This window comes from Henckelia pumila, chromosome 3 (genome assembly GCF_033568475.1).
Source record: "Henckelia pumila isolate YLH828 chromosome 3, ASM3356847v2, whole genome shotgun sequence".
In the NCBI taxonomy this organism is placed as follows: domain Eukaryota; kingdom Viridiplantae; phylum Streptophyta; class Magnoliopsida; order Lamiales; family Gesneriaceae; genus Henckelia; species Henckelia pumila.
Window position 1 is genome coordinate 26280824 of NC_133122.1, and position 13325 is coordinate 26294148.

Here is a 13325-nt window from a genome sequence, read left to right on the forward strand (position 1 = left end):
GAACATGCGGGCTTTGCTTGTCGGGCCTGAACTTATGACTAATGGGCCCTAAGCTGTTAGTGGCCTACATTATAAATAAGTTATTGCAGTACAGAAATTACACACAGTAGGTCACAAAATTTTTGAAAAACCTAGTTGATTTTCTAAAAGGTGGCCGCCCCCTCTCCCTCTCTACTCGAGAAAAATCCAGCCTGTGATTTTGAATTACAGTCTGGTTTAACGGATCAAATTCGTTAATCTCTTCGTAGAAAACTTCTGATAGATTTTCTAGTGCAATCTATCAGAGGGATTAAATCTCTGTTCGTGGACCTGATTGAAGAACAGTTCGTCCATCAGTTCCAGGGATATACAACAAGAGCAGAAAAATCTGTTGGTGTCCAAAATCTCGATTCGAGATTAAAGGTAAAAATTTTATAATTTTTATTTAATTTTTACACACACAATTTAATCGTAAGGTTGATATCCATTATGGAATCGTTCCATACAAAATTTTAAACTTTCGCTGCACCGGGTATCAATCATAATTGATCTGATCGCCGCGTTCTCCAACAGTGGTATCAGAGCCAGGTTGCTCAGATCAAGCGATTAAATTAATCGATTGTACAAAAATTTTTTTTAGGCCTCGGTTTTTGAAACAAAATAAATATTTAAAAATAAAAAAAAAAATTTTCGGGCAAAAACCCGGGCAGCGATGGTCGCTGCCACGGGCAGCGCACGGCGCTGCCCTGCGCAGCGCTGGGCGCTGCACAGGGCGGCGCACGGCGCTGCCCGGCTCGGGAACGTCCCGGGCGGCCCGCGGGAAAAAAATATTTTTTTTTTAATTTTTTAAATTCAATTTTAATATGTTAAAATTCTATTTTTGGTCCGATCGAAAATTGTTTTGATCGGTCCACGAGGCGTCGGATCGAATTGTTCGAGTCCGAAAATTTTAAAATTGATTTTTGGATAAATTTGAATTTTTGGAAAATTTTAATATTTTATCCTTTAATTGAATTTTGAAATTAATTATTTTTGGTACAATTGATGATAAGATATGATCTTATGGATATATTGAGTAAAATATGATTTTATGTATAAAATTGGATTTTATAGATAAAATATGATTTTATTTGATAAAAAGATAAAATATGATTTTGTATGTAAAATAAGATTTTATGTATGAAATATGATTTTATCCTTTTAAATTTAAATTGCCATTGCATGTTATCCAATAAATTAATTTTGAATTAAATGTTATTGGATAAGGATGATCGATTGCCATGACCAATTTTGTAGGTGTATGTTAGGTATTTACACTTGTTTTATTGTTGTTGGTTTTATTAATGGGCCTGGTTTATGGCCCAATATGAATGTCATATGTAATAAAAGTGGGCTTGGTTTATGGCCCGTTCCCACCCCTTAAAAATGTATCCTCTACTTGTCATTGTTATTTATTGTAAATACATTAGATTTAGTGGGAGATCAAGATTTGAAGATGGAGGTGGGCCCAGCAGACAATAAAGACAGAAGAAATGTAAATTGGAAGCAAATGTAATAGGATTGCATTGCATACTGCATATTACCTAGGATTGGACTAAGAATCGTGATTGGCAACCACGGGTCGATTAGAAATGGAATCGATCATCCTATATAATATGTGATATTATAGTTGTATGCATGTTTTAGACATAATTGTGTGAATCCGGCAAGCATTCAAAAAATTTTAAAAATGATGAGACAAATTTTTATAATTAAAAATCCCTCATTTTAAATATGATTTAAAATTGATATCAAGATAAATAAAGGAAATATAAATTTGTTTAAATGTTCCTACCTTCCATCAACGATCAATGTATGAGATGCTACCCGCGGATACGGTCCGGCTCATATTATTGGGGGGGCCCGTTCGTCGGAAAGCTGTACATTGGATCGACACATGTTGTAAGTTGGGTGGAACTCCCATGGGATCGGCTCATATTATTGGGGGATCCACATGGCGACCGTCCATCACAACTTAATATTGATGGGTCATCTTGACATGTCACAATAAACGGCGTCATATTATTGGGCCCTTATTGGACATGAGGTAAAAACATGGAGGTTGCTTTGGCAGCAATTGGGCTCTACCTTTTGAAAATTATGGTTGACTGATATTATTCGGGACCATAAGTTTGTCAATTGGACTCCATGTTCTCACTAAGGAAAACAGTTTCCCGTTTTCACTAGAGGGTAGTGAAATCGTTAAAATAGTGGGAGTGAGATTCATAAAATAAAATTCGCCTATTTTATGTCTTAGTAAATTGCTTAAACAATCACTGATATTTGTCTGTTTCTTTTCAGTATTTCATAAGATGAATTCGCGTAATCCACTTTTCTCGATCCTCGAACAAAATAAGTTGACTGGCGCAAACTATACGGAATGGTTCCGTAAGTTGAAGATTGTCTTGACTTCGGAGAAGATGCTCTACGTGTTAGAAAAATCTCCTCCGAAGGAAGCACCAGCTGACGTAAGTCCGGAGGAGTTAGCCAAGCTTGATACATGGTGGGACCATGATATCAAGACCAAATGCTATATGCAAGCCTCGATGTCTGATGAACTCCAGAGGCGATTTGAGGACACCGTGAATGCTGCTGACATTCACGTTCAACTCAAGGAACTTTTTGGGGCTCAATCGAGGGCTGAAAGGTTCGCTACTGTAAAGGAGCTAATGACGTGTCGCATGCGTGAAGGGACTTCGGTCCGTGATCATGGGGTACGAGTGATTTGGCTCATACAGAAGTTGGTAACCCTTGATTTGGTGTTGGAGCATGAACTCAACGTGGACTTACTACTTCTGTCTCTTCCTTCTTCGTTTGACGGATTTGTGGTAAATTTCAATATGAACAAGATAGAGGCCTCCCTTGAAGAGATGGTCAATATGCTTGTGACATATGAATCCACATTAAATAAGGATAAACCGGCTTTCTTGGTGGGCTCCTCTTCTTCTGCTAAGAAGGGGCCAAGTACAAAGGGTAAGAAACGTTCTGCCCCACCCAAGAAAATCGAACCCAAGAAGAAGTACAAGACAAAGGCTTCAAACATGGAAAAATCCAAGGATGTTTGCCATTATTGCAAGAAGCCCGGTCATTGGAAGCGTAACTGCAAGGAATATCTAGAGCAGTTGCGAACTGCAAAGGGTATGTTCTATATTGAAATAAATGTTTCACTTAATACTACTTCTTGGGTATTGGATACCAGATGTGGATCTCACATTTGCAATGATTTGCAGGTGATGACAAGAAGTCGCAGGCTTAGGATGGGTGAGACCCAGCTGAGGCTCGGAAATGGTTCCAGAGTTGAAGCAAAAGCCGTGGGAGATGTTTATTTAATTTTGCAGAACGGTTTTAAGTTACTTTTAAGAGATGTTTTATTTGTTCCGGATTTGATTAAAAACATTATTTCTGTTTCTATGCTTGATAGAGATGGTTATTCTTGCAATTTTGTGAATGAGATTTGCAATATTTACAAGAATGAATGTTTGATTGGAAATGGACAACTTGAAAACGATCTATACAACTTAAAACTAAAAGACGTTCCAATAAATTATGTTGATAAACCGGCAACAACAAACAAAAAGAAAATCGATAGCCAAAACCCGGCAAACCTTTGGCACGCTAGGCTAGGTCATATTTCCTCAAGGAGGATGAACAAGCTAGTGGGAGGGCATGTTTGATATGTCTGATATTAACTCTCTACCTACTTGTGAATCCTGCCTAAAAGGAAAAATGACTAAATCTCCTTTTAAGGGGAAACCTGAGCGTAGTCAAAATCTGTTGGATTTGATCCATACAGATGTTTGTGGTCCATTTAGAGTTGGGACTCAATATGGCCACACCTACTTCATTACCTTTACTGATGATTATTCAAGGTATGGGTATTTATATTTAATGAAATATAAGTCTGAAGCATTTGAAAAGTTCAAAGAATTCAAGGCTGAAGTAGAAAACAAGCTAGGTAAAAGTATTAAAGCACTTCGATCGGATCGAGGTGGAGAATACTTGAGTACCGAGTTTTTGGACTATCTAAAAGAGAATGGGATTCTCTCTCAGTGGACTCCTCCTATGACACCACAGCTGAATGGTGTATCGGAGCGTCGTAATCGAACTTTGTTGGACATGGTTCGATCCATGATGAGCTTCACTGAGCTTCCACCTTCGTTTTGGGGCTATGCGCTTGAAACGGCGGTATTATTGTTGAACAACGTCCACACTAAAGCAGTGGACAAAACACCATACGAGTTATGGAATGGCAAAGCTCCTAAGTATTCGTACTTGAGGATTTGGGGATGTCCTGCTTACGTGAAGCGGACAGTGGGAGATAAGTTGGATAGTCGATCCAGCTTATGTTATTTTGTAGGGTATCCGAAGAATTCAATCGGATATTATTTCTATTATCCTGCTGAAACAAAGGTATTTGTTTCAAGGAATGCCACCTTCTTGGAGAAGGAGTTCTTATTGGATAAGAAAGGCGAGATGATGGAACTCGAAGAAATTCGAGAAGAACCCGAAATACAAAATAACGATCCTACACCTCAGGAACCATTGCTGGACACGCCTGTACCTAGAAGATCCGAGAGGACTTCTAGACCTCCTATTCGATATGGTATTCTTCTTGAAGGGGATCAAGATGAACCCGATGTTGGATGTGATCCAAGAAACTTCAAGGAAGCAATTTTTGATACGGATTCAAATTTATGGCTTGAAGCTATGCAGTCGGAAATAGATTCGATGCATACAAACCAAGTTTGGTCTTTAGTAGATCCTCCCGATGGAATTGTTCCAATAGGGTGTAAATGGATCTACAAGAGAAAGCTTGGGCCTGATGGTAAGGTATTGACCTACAAGGCGCGATTGGTGGCAAAATGTTATACTCAAAGACAAGGAGTTGACTATGATGAAACCTTTTCGCCAGTTGCAATGTTCAAGTCCATAAGAATCCTTATTGCCATAGCTGCATGATATGACTATGAAATATGGCAAATGGATGTGAAGACTGCTTTTCTTAATGGAGACATTAAGGAAGAAATCTATATGAAGCAGCCTGAGGGGTACACATCTATGGAAAGCGAGCATAAGGTATGCAAACTTCAGAGATCAATTTATGGTCTAAAACAGGCATCAAGAAGTTGGAACCAGAAATTTGATGAAATAATAAAAGATTTTGGTTTCATCAAGAATCCGGAGGAACCATGCGTGTACAAGAAAGTAGTTAAGGATGCTGTGACATTCTTAGTACTTTATGTTGATGACATCCTACTCATTGGGAATGATGTAGGGATGTTGCAGTCAACAAAGATATGGTTATCAGGTAGATTCTCGATGAAGGATTTGGGTGAGGCATCCTATATTCTTGGGATACAGATCTATAGAGATAGATCTAAGAGAATGATAGGACTCACTCAATCAACCTACATCGACACCATATTGAAACGGTTTTCAATGGATGGGTCCAAGAGAGGACATCTACCCATGTGTCATGGAGTTTCTCTATCCAAGTCTATGTGTCCCAAGACTGATGAAGAGATAGAGAAAATGACACATGTACCATATGCGTCAGCCATAGGTAGTATCATGTATGGGATGATATCTACCAGACCGGATGTAGCATTTGCTCTGAGTGTCACGAGCAGATATCAAGCTAATCCCGGTCAAATGCATTGGAAAGCCGTGAAGGACATTCTTAAGTACTTACGAAGGACTAAGAATATGTTCATGGTATATGGAGGAAGAGAACTAAAATTGGAAGGCTATACCGACTCTAGCTTCCAAAGTGACGTGGATGACTCGAAGTCAACCTCTGGATTTGTGTTCATGCTCAATGGGGGTGCTGTCTCTTGGAAGAGTTCCAAGCAGGACACCACAGCGGATTCCACCACTGAAGCTGAATACATTACAGCATCAGCTGCTGCTAAAGAGGCCGTTTGGATGAGGAATTTCGTCCAAGAGTTGGGCGTTATTCTTGAAGTTGTTGGTCCAGTCCCGGTGTACTGTGACAACACGGGTGCCATTGCTCAGGCAAAGGAACCAAGGTCTCATCAAAGATCCAAACACGTACTGAGGAAATACCACATCATCCGGGAGATTGTGGAAAGAGGAGACATCACTGTCGAAAGAGTGGCCTCTGCAGACAATATCGCTGATCCACTTACTAAGCCCTTGCCAGGACCATTATTTGACAAACATCGCGAAGCAATGGGTCTACGTAGTATGACTAGTTGGCTATAGGGCAAGTGGGAGATTGAAAGAGTGGGTGCCCGGTGAGCCAATTTGTGGCTAAGGGCTTTGATGACTCTTTGTATAAACAATCTTTTGTTTAATATAATTTACACTTTTATTAATGGCAATGACTTTATCTTTCTTCATATTGTTATATTGTGATATACTATTGTTGTTTTGATAAAGACCTTGAATATACTATAGTGTATGTAAGATGTGGTAGAACATGGAGATGTCTATCATGAAACACATCTTATAGTCACTGTATATTCTAAACTGTTCCTAGTCGATTGAGCCGTCCGATAATAAGGATAAGGATCGCTCGAGTTTGAGACTAGCATTTGCGATGCAGAGTACCACGTTTCATTGGTAGGGAACATAGAGATGTTCGAAGCATGCAAATGGATATTCATATGATGAATGATCGAACTACCCTATCCGGACTTTCCAAGTGGTTATCACTTATCGAGTGGAAATAGTCCGCGTTTTGGTTGTACACCATTAGTCCTTACTACTTGAAACATCATTGAGACTCTATATGCTAGTACTGTGCTTTGACTCGTTTACCGACTCTATTGGGGTCATCAGGTGTCGGGATTGGGTACAGTTACAACACATGTAGGAGTCGATGCTTTGTTGTCAAGGATTCACCACATACTTGCGAGTGTGGATATCCTATGCGATCTGAGGAGATATTAGTGTGACGAATCTCTGGCCAGAGTACATGATGTGATTTAAGAAATGGTTTCTTAGTAGCACATGCGATGTCACTATTTGATCTTCAAGATGTATTGCATAGTTATCGAATCTCAAGCGACTCTCGATATACCAATGGTTGTTGATTCGATCGGGATATTTGGATGAAGGGACCGTACTGTACGCTAACCAAAATCTACTGGTTCTTGTAGGCACTATCAGTGATACCTAGGGAATCATGGGGCGATGTTGCTAGGCGCTCATACCATGATTCGATGGGCAAGTCGGAAATTGTTGTTCCGAGTCATAAGGAGTTGTGAGCCCACGACTAGCTGTATCCCTGAACCATTGAGGGTCACACAGTGTAATGGATTTTTAATCCCCGTTGAGATAGTTAAATTTAAAGAGTTAAATTTAATGAACGAAGAAGTTGGACTTCTTATTTAAGAGTAGAGGAGTAAGATTTTCTAAAATGACATAGGGATGGCCATTTTTGGAAATCACTGAATTCGGATTCAGAAAAATTTATCTTGACTTTAAAAGGTGCAGAAATGGTCTCTGTGCACATTGGTGAAATCGGTTTATCAATCGGAGTCACGATGAATTTTATATTAATTTCTGAACATGCGGGCTTTGCTTGTCGGGCCTGAACTTATGACTAATGGGCCCTAAGCTGTTAGTGGCCTACATTATAAATAAGTTATTGCAGTACAGAAATTACACACAATAGGTCACAAAATTTTCGAAAAACCTAGTTGATTTTCTAAAAGGTGGCCGCCCCCTCTCCCTCTCTACTCGAGAAAAATCCAGCCTGTGATTTTGAATTACAGTCTGGTTTAACGGATCAAATTCGTTAATCTCTTCGTAGAAAACTTCTGATAGATTTTCTAGTGCAATCTATCAGAGGGATTAAATCTCTGTTCGTGGACCTGATTGAAGAACAGTTCGTCCATCAGTTCCAGGGATATACAACAAGAGCAGAGAAATCTGTTGGTGTCCAAAATCTCGATTCGAGATTAAAGGTAAAAATTTTATAATTGTTATTTAATTTTTACACACACAATTTAATCGTAAGGTTGATACCCATTATGGAATCGTTCCATACAAAATTTTAAACTTCCGCTGCACCGGGTATCAATCATAATTGATCTGATCGCCGCGTTCTCCAACAGAGGGCGACAGTAGATTGCTTTCAGAAAGTGGTTCGATTCAAACCTGAGATGGCAGACGATTGGAAGTTTTTCGGTAAGGGTTCTCGATCCAAAATTCCGTTGATTTCTGTGTTATCCATGTCTTGTTTGCTACAGAAAGGAGCAGACGGATTCTTGATTTATGCAATGGATGTTCAGAGGTCTAGTCCTGAGTTGTCTGAGATACCCGTTGTTAGCGAGTTTCCTGATGTTTTTCCAGACGAGATTCCTGGTTTACCGCCTATTCGAGACATCGAATTTAGCATTGAACTTGCACCAGGTACTCAGCCTATTTTGAAAGCACCTTACCGTATGGCTCCGTTAGAGTTGAAAGAATTGAAGGAACAGTTAGAAGATTTGATTGCCAAGAGATACATCCGACCTAGCGTATTGCCTTGGGGTGCACCAGTGCTTTTTGTGAGGAATAAAGACGGTTATATGCAACTTTTCATCGACTACTGCCAGTTGAATCAAGCGACGGTCAAGAACAAGTATCCTATACCAAGAATCGACGATCTTTTTTATCAACTGCAAGGTTCTTTAGTGTATTCAAAAATAGATCTGCGATCAGGGTATCATCAGCTGAGAGTTCGCGATGAGGATGTGCCGAAGACAGCTTTCAGAACCAGATATGGGCATTTCAAATTCATAGTCATGCCGTTTGGATTGACCAATGCTCCAGTAGTTTTTATGGATCTGATGAATCGTATCTTTCAGCGGTATCTAGATGAGTTCGTCATCATCTTCATCGACGACATTCTGATCTATTCGAAGAACCGTTCTGATCATGCCGAGCATTTGAGAATCGTATTGCAGACTTTGCGAGCCGAACAGTTGTATGCTAAGCTATCAAAGTGCGAGTTCTGGTTGGACCGAGTTATTTTTCTAGGCCACATTGTATCAGGAGATGGAATATCTGTGGACCCCAGTAAGATCGAGGCAGTTATGAATTGGCAGAGACCGACATCAGTGCCAGAAATCCGAAGCTTCATGGGTTTAGCGGGGTATTATCGCCGATTTATCGAGGGCTTCTCTTCCATTGCAAATCCGATTACCCAGTTGACCCAGAAGAATGCACTGTTTGTTTGGTCCGAGCAGTGTGAGGGTAGTTTCATTGAGCTGAAGAAGAGAATGACCAGCGCTCCGATCTTGTCTATTCCATCAGGTACTGGAGGTTTCTCTGTGTACTGCGATGCTTCTCACCGTGGTCTTGGATGCATTCTTATGCAGAGGAAGCATGTCATGGCTTATGCTTCGAGGCAGTTGAAGCCGCACGAGACTCGTTATCCGATCCATGATCTCGAGCTAGCTGCAATCGTGTTTGCTTTGAAGACTTGGCGCCATTACCTGTATGGCGAGTCGTTTGAGATATTTTCTGACCACAAGAGCCTGAAATACTTGTTTTCTCAGTCCGAGCTGAATATGAGGCAGAGGAGATGGATGGATTTGCTTAAGGACTTCGACTGCGAGATCAAGTATTATCCTGGAAAGTCGAATGCAGCTGCAGACGCTCTTATTCGGAAGCTTTGTTCTTTGTCTCTTTCTACGATTGGTGTCTCTCAATTGATTGAAGACTGTTGTACTTCTGGTTTGGAGTTTGAGACCGATAGGAGATCCATCAGAGTTTTTGCGATTCAGGTCGAGCCAGAGTTGTTTCAGTTGATCAGAGAGGCACAGAGATCCGATCCGAGCATTCAGAGTTCGATAGAGAAGGTTCGATCAGGTCATCAGTCAACATTTCAGGTCAGGGATGATATTCTATTCGTGAATAACCGTATTGTTGTGCCCAATGTTTCTGAGTTGAGACAGCGTATTCTTCGAGAGGCGCATTGCAGTCGGTTCAGTGTTTATCCAGGAGGCCGAAAGATGTATAACGACTTGAAGACTCAGTTTTGGTGGAAGCAATTGAAAGGAGATGTCACGAGGTTTGTGTCCCGTTGTCTGAATTTTCAACAAGTGAAAGCCGAGAGGAAGAAACCAGGTGGATTATTGCACAGTTTACCTATTCCGGAATGGAAGTGGGATCATATCTCCATGGATTTTGTCACGAAGCTACCGCGTTCAGTCAGAGGTTGTGATGCGATTTGGGTTGTGATTGACCGGTTGACGAAATCTGCTTGTTTCATTCCATACCGTCACGATCAGATGGCCGAGTTGTATGTCAGAGAGGTTGTGAGATTTCACGGCATTCCAAAGTCGATAGTATCAGATAGAGATCCGAGGTTCACTTCTCACTTTTGGCACAGTCTTCAGGAGGCTTTGGGTACTCGTTTGCACTTAAGCACAACGTATCACCCTCAGACCGGCGGTCAGTCCGATCGTATGATGACTTTGGAGGATATGCTTCGCGCTGTAGTGCTTGATTTTGGATCAGGTTGGTAGGAGTCCTTGCCTTTAGTGGAGTTTTCGTACAATAACAGCTTCCAGGCGAGTATTGGCATGGCACCTTTTGAAGCTTTGTACGGGAAGAAGTGCAGATCTCCGTTATTTTGGGATGAGATTTCAGAATCACCTGAGTTAGGTCCAGATATGATTCGGGATATGGTAGAGCAGGTGAAGTTGAGTCAGAATGAAGACGGCCCAGGACCTACAGGCCAAGTATGCGAATGTCAGAAGCAGACCACTATGTTTCGAGCAGGGAGACCGTGTGTTTCTGAAGATTTCTCTGTTCAGGGGCACTGTCAGATTCGGAAAGAGAGGAAAGTTGTCGCCGAGGTTCATTGGTCCGTATGAGATTCTGGAGAAGATAGGCGATCTTGCCTATAGGATTGATCTTCCTCCGTCTCTTTCAGGCATCCACGACGTGTTTCATGTTTCAATGCTTCGTAAATATCATCCGGATCCGTCCCACGTTCTTCAGTCGGATGAGGCCGAGTTTGATGAGACTCTGAGTTACTTCGAGCGACCGATTCAGATTCTTGACAGAAAAGAGAAGCAGCTCAGAAACAAGTCGATTCCATTGGTGAAGATACAGTGGAGTCGTCACGGATTTGAAGAAGCAACTTGGGAGACCGAATCCGATATGAGGCGGCGATTTCCAGAGTTATTCGATTGAGGTGAGTTCGTCTTCGGTTTGTTTCGTTTTTGTTCAGCCTGCGATCTGTCAGATTTCAAGGACGAAATCGAATCTTAGAGGGGGAGAATTGTAATGCCCCGATTTTATTATAATTGAGTTTAATCGAGTTAATCAGGGTTTTCAGTAATTGAGGATTGTTTTGATATTTCGCAGAGGGTCACTTTTCAACTTTTGAGAAATAAAGGACTGAAATGCAAAAAGTGGGATTTTATATATTATCTCTGGCAAGTTGACTTTCAAGTCACTTCAACCCATCACCCTCACTCTCTCCTTCCCTCTCCCTTCACGTACCGAACAGGAAGCCATGGGAGACGCCATTTTGATCTTTTTCTTCCTTCGATTCGCTCGATCCGACCGTTAGATTTTTATTCCGAGTTGAGATTCACGATCATCGCAGCGAGGGCTTCATTCTGACGCAAGTTTTGCTTCGATCCTCGAACTTTGAATTTTGTTGGGTTGTCATAATTTGATAATATTGGAGTATGTTATTCTTGAGCTAGTATATATCGTGTATTCGAAGTCGGTTTGGAAAAAGAACGAAGTTTGGATTTTATATGAATTTCTAGGCTTAAATTCAAAAATGATGATTTTGATTGAGGTTGGATTTGAGTTGTTTGATGGATTGGGATGATGATTGAGTTATTGTGATTGTTGTTTGATGGTTTGTATTTCCGGATAGTCAGTTTATAGCCGTTATGTCGTCGAAATCGAGTTGGAGTTATCGGTTTTGGTTCGGTTTGAGTTGTATATCGAATTTGATTGAGTTTGAATTCCGAGTTGATATTGTGTCCGTATTCGATGTTTTGACAGTTTATTGAGGATTCGGGAGTGATCGAACTTGGAGACGTGTTTATCGATTGAAGAATTGAAGACGAAATCACTTGAAGTTTCGAGAAAAGGTAAAAGTCGACAATGAAACGAATGGGAACGAATACTTGAGATCGACTTATTCTCGAGTTCCCGAAAATCACATACTACATGTTTATTTGCTTGAGTGAATTTGATTGTTATTCTATTTTCACTTGCATTCCATATTGAGCCGATTTCTCGATTCGTTTTGAAATTAGATGATTTAGGGAGCTATATTGAAGTGGCTTTGGATTTCGAGTTTTTCCAATTTCCAGAATACTTCTTATAGTTGCTCTGAAGTCTAGGGGTTGAGCTGAACGACATCCACCCGAGTGTCGGTGAGTTGTTGTGAAGACTTGGCCCCGGGATCCCAACCGAATAACGATTGATATTTCGATTATCTGATTTGATAGTCCCGAGTTTTGAAGTCATGCATTCATTCATTCTCATTTTGATTTGTTACTGATTATTACATTTCAATCTGAGGTGTTTACTTGATATTTGCATGCCTGTCTCTTTTACTTAGAAATTATATTTCTAACCGGTTTATCCGGCTGTTGTCTTTGTTTGTATGTGTACTTGGCAACAGGAGGATCAGGAGCTGGACCAAGTCATTTGGGTTAGCTCGGGGTGTGATGATAGAAGTGTGACACCGTGTATCTTAAGGTCGTACCTTTTGGATTTGTACTGTTTTGTTTAGTCGAACGAATCCCTACCGTCATACTTGTACTGTTAAACATCGTTTTGTTGGTGTTTCAACTCCTTAGATCTCATGTATTTATGATGTTTGAACCTCGGTTGCTTGAGTTTTTGAGTTTAGTTTGTTAGACTTTTCTTTTGTGCCCTGGAGTTCAGCAGTTCGAGAGGGCGGCGCGGGCGTGCGGTTCTTGGCGCAGGCGCGCCGTTGTTTTGCGAAGGCTCGGCTCGGGCGCGCAGTGCTTTTAAAAAAAAAAATTTGATTCGTTTTCCGCGGCTTATTGTGTTCGATTATGTTTAATTATTCGATATTAGAGGATTAGAAATGGGGTCTCACACCGAGCGGGTAGCAACTGTTCTCTCGATGCTACGTACGATGCTCCTGATGACAGCATGAGGCCAGACGGGTAGCTCCTGTCGCCCTTGATGCTACGTGTGTGGATTAGCAGTGATGATTCGAGGTCTGCTACATTCCTGACACGGGTGGCCACTGAGATTATTGTGATACGATTATTTGGACTCCATTTGGTATCCCTTATTCTATTGATATCTGTCACGCATTACATTGCATTTCATTGCATTGT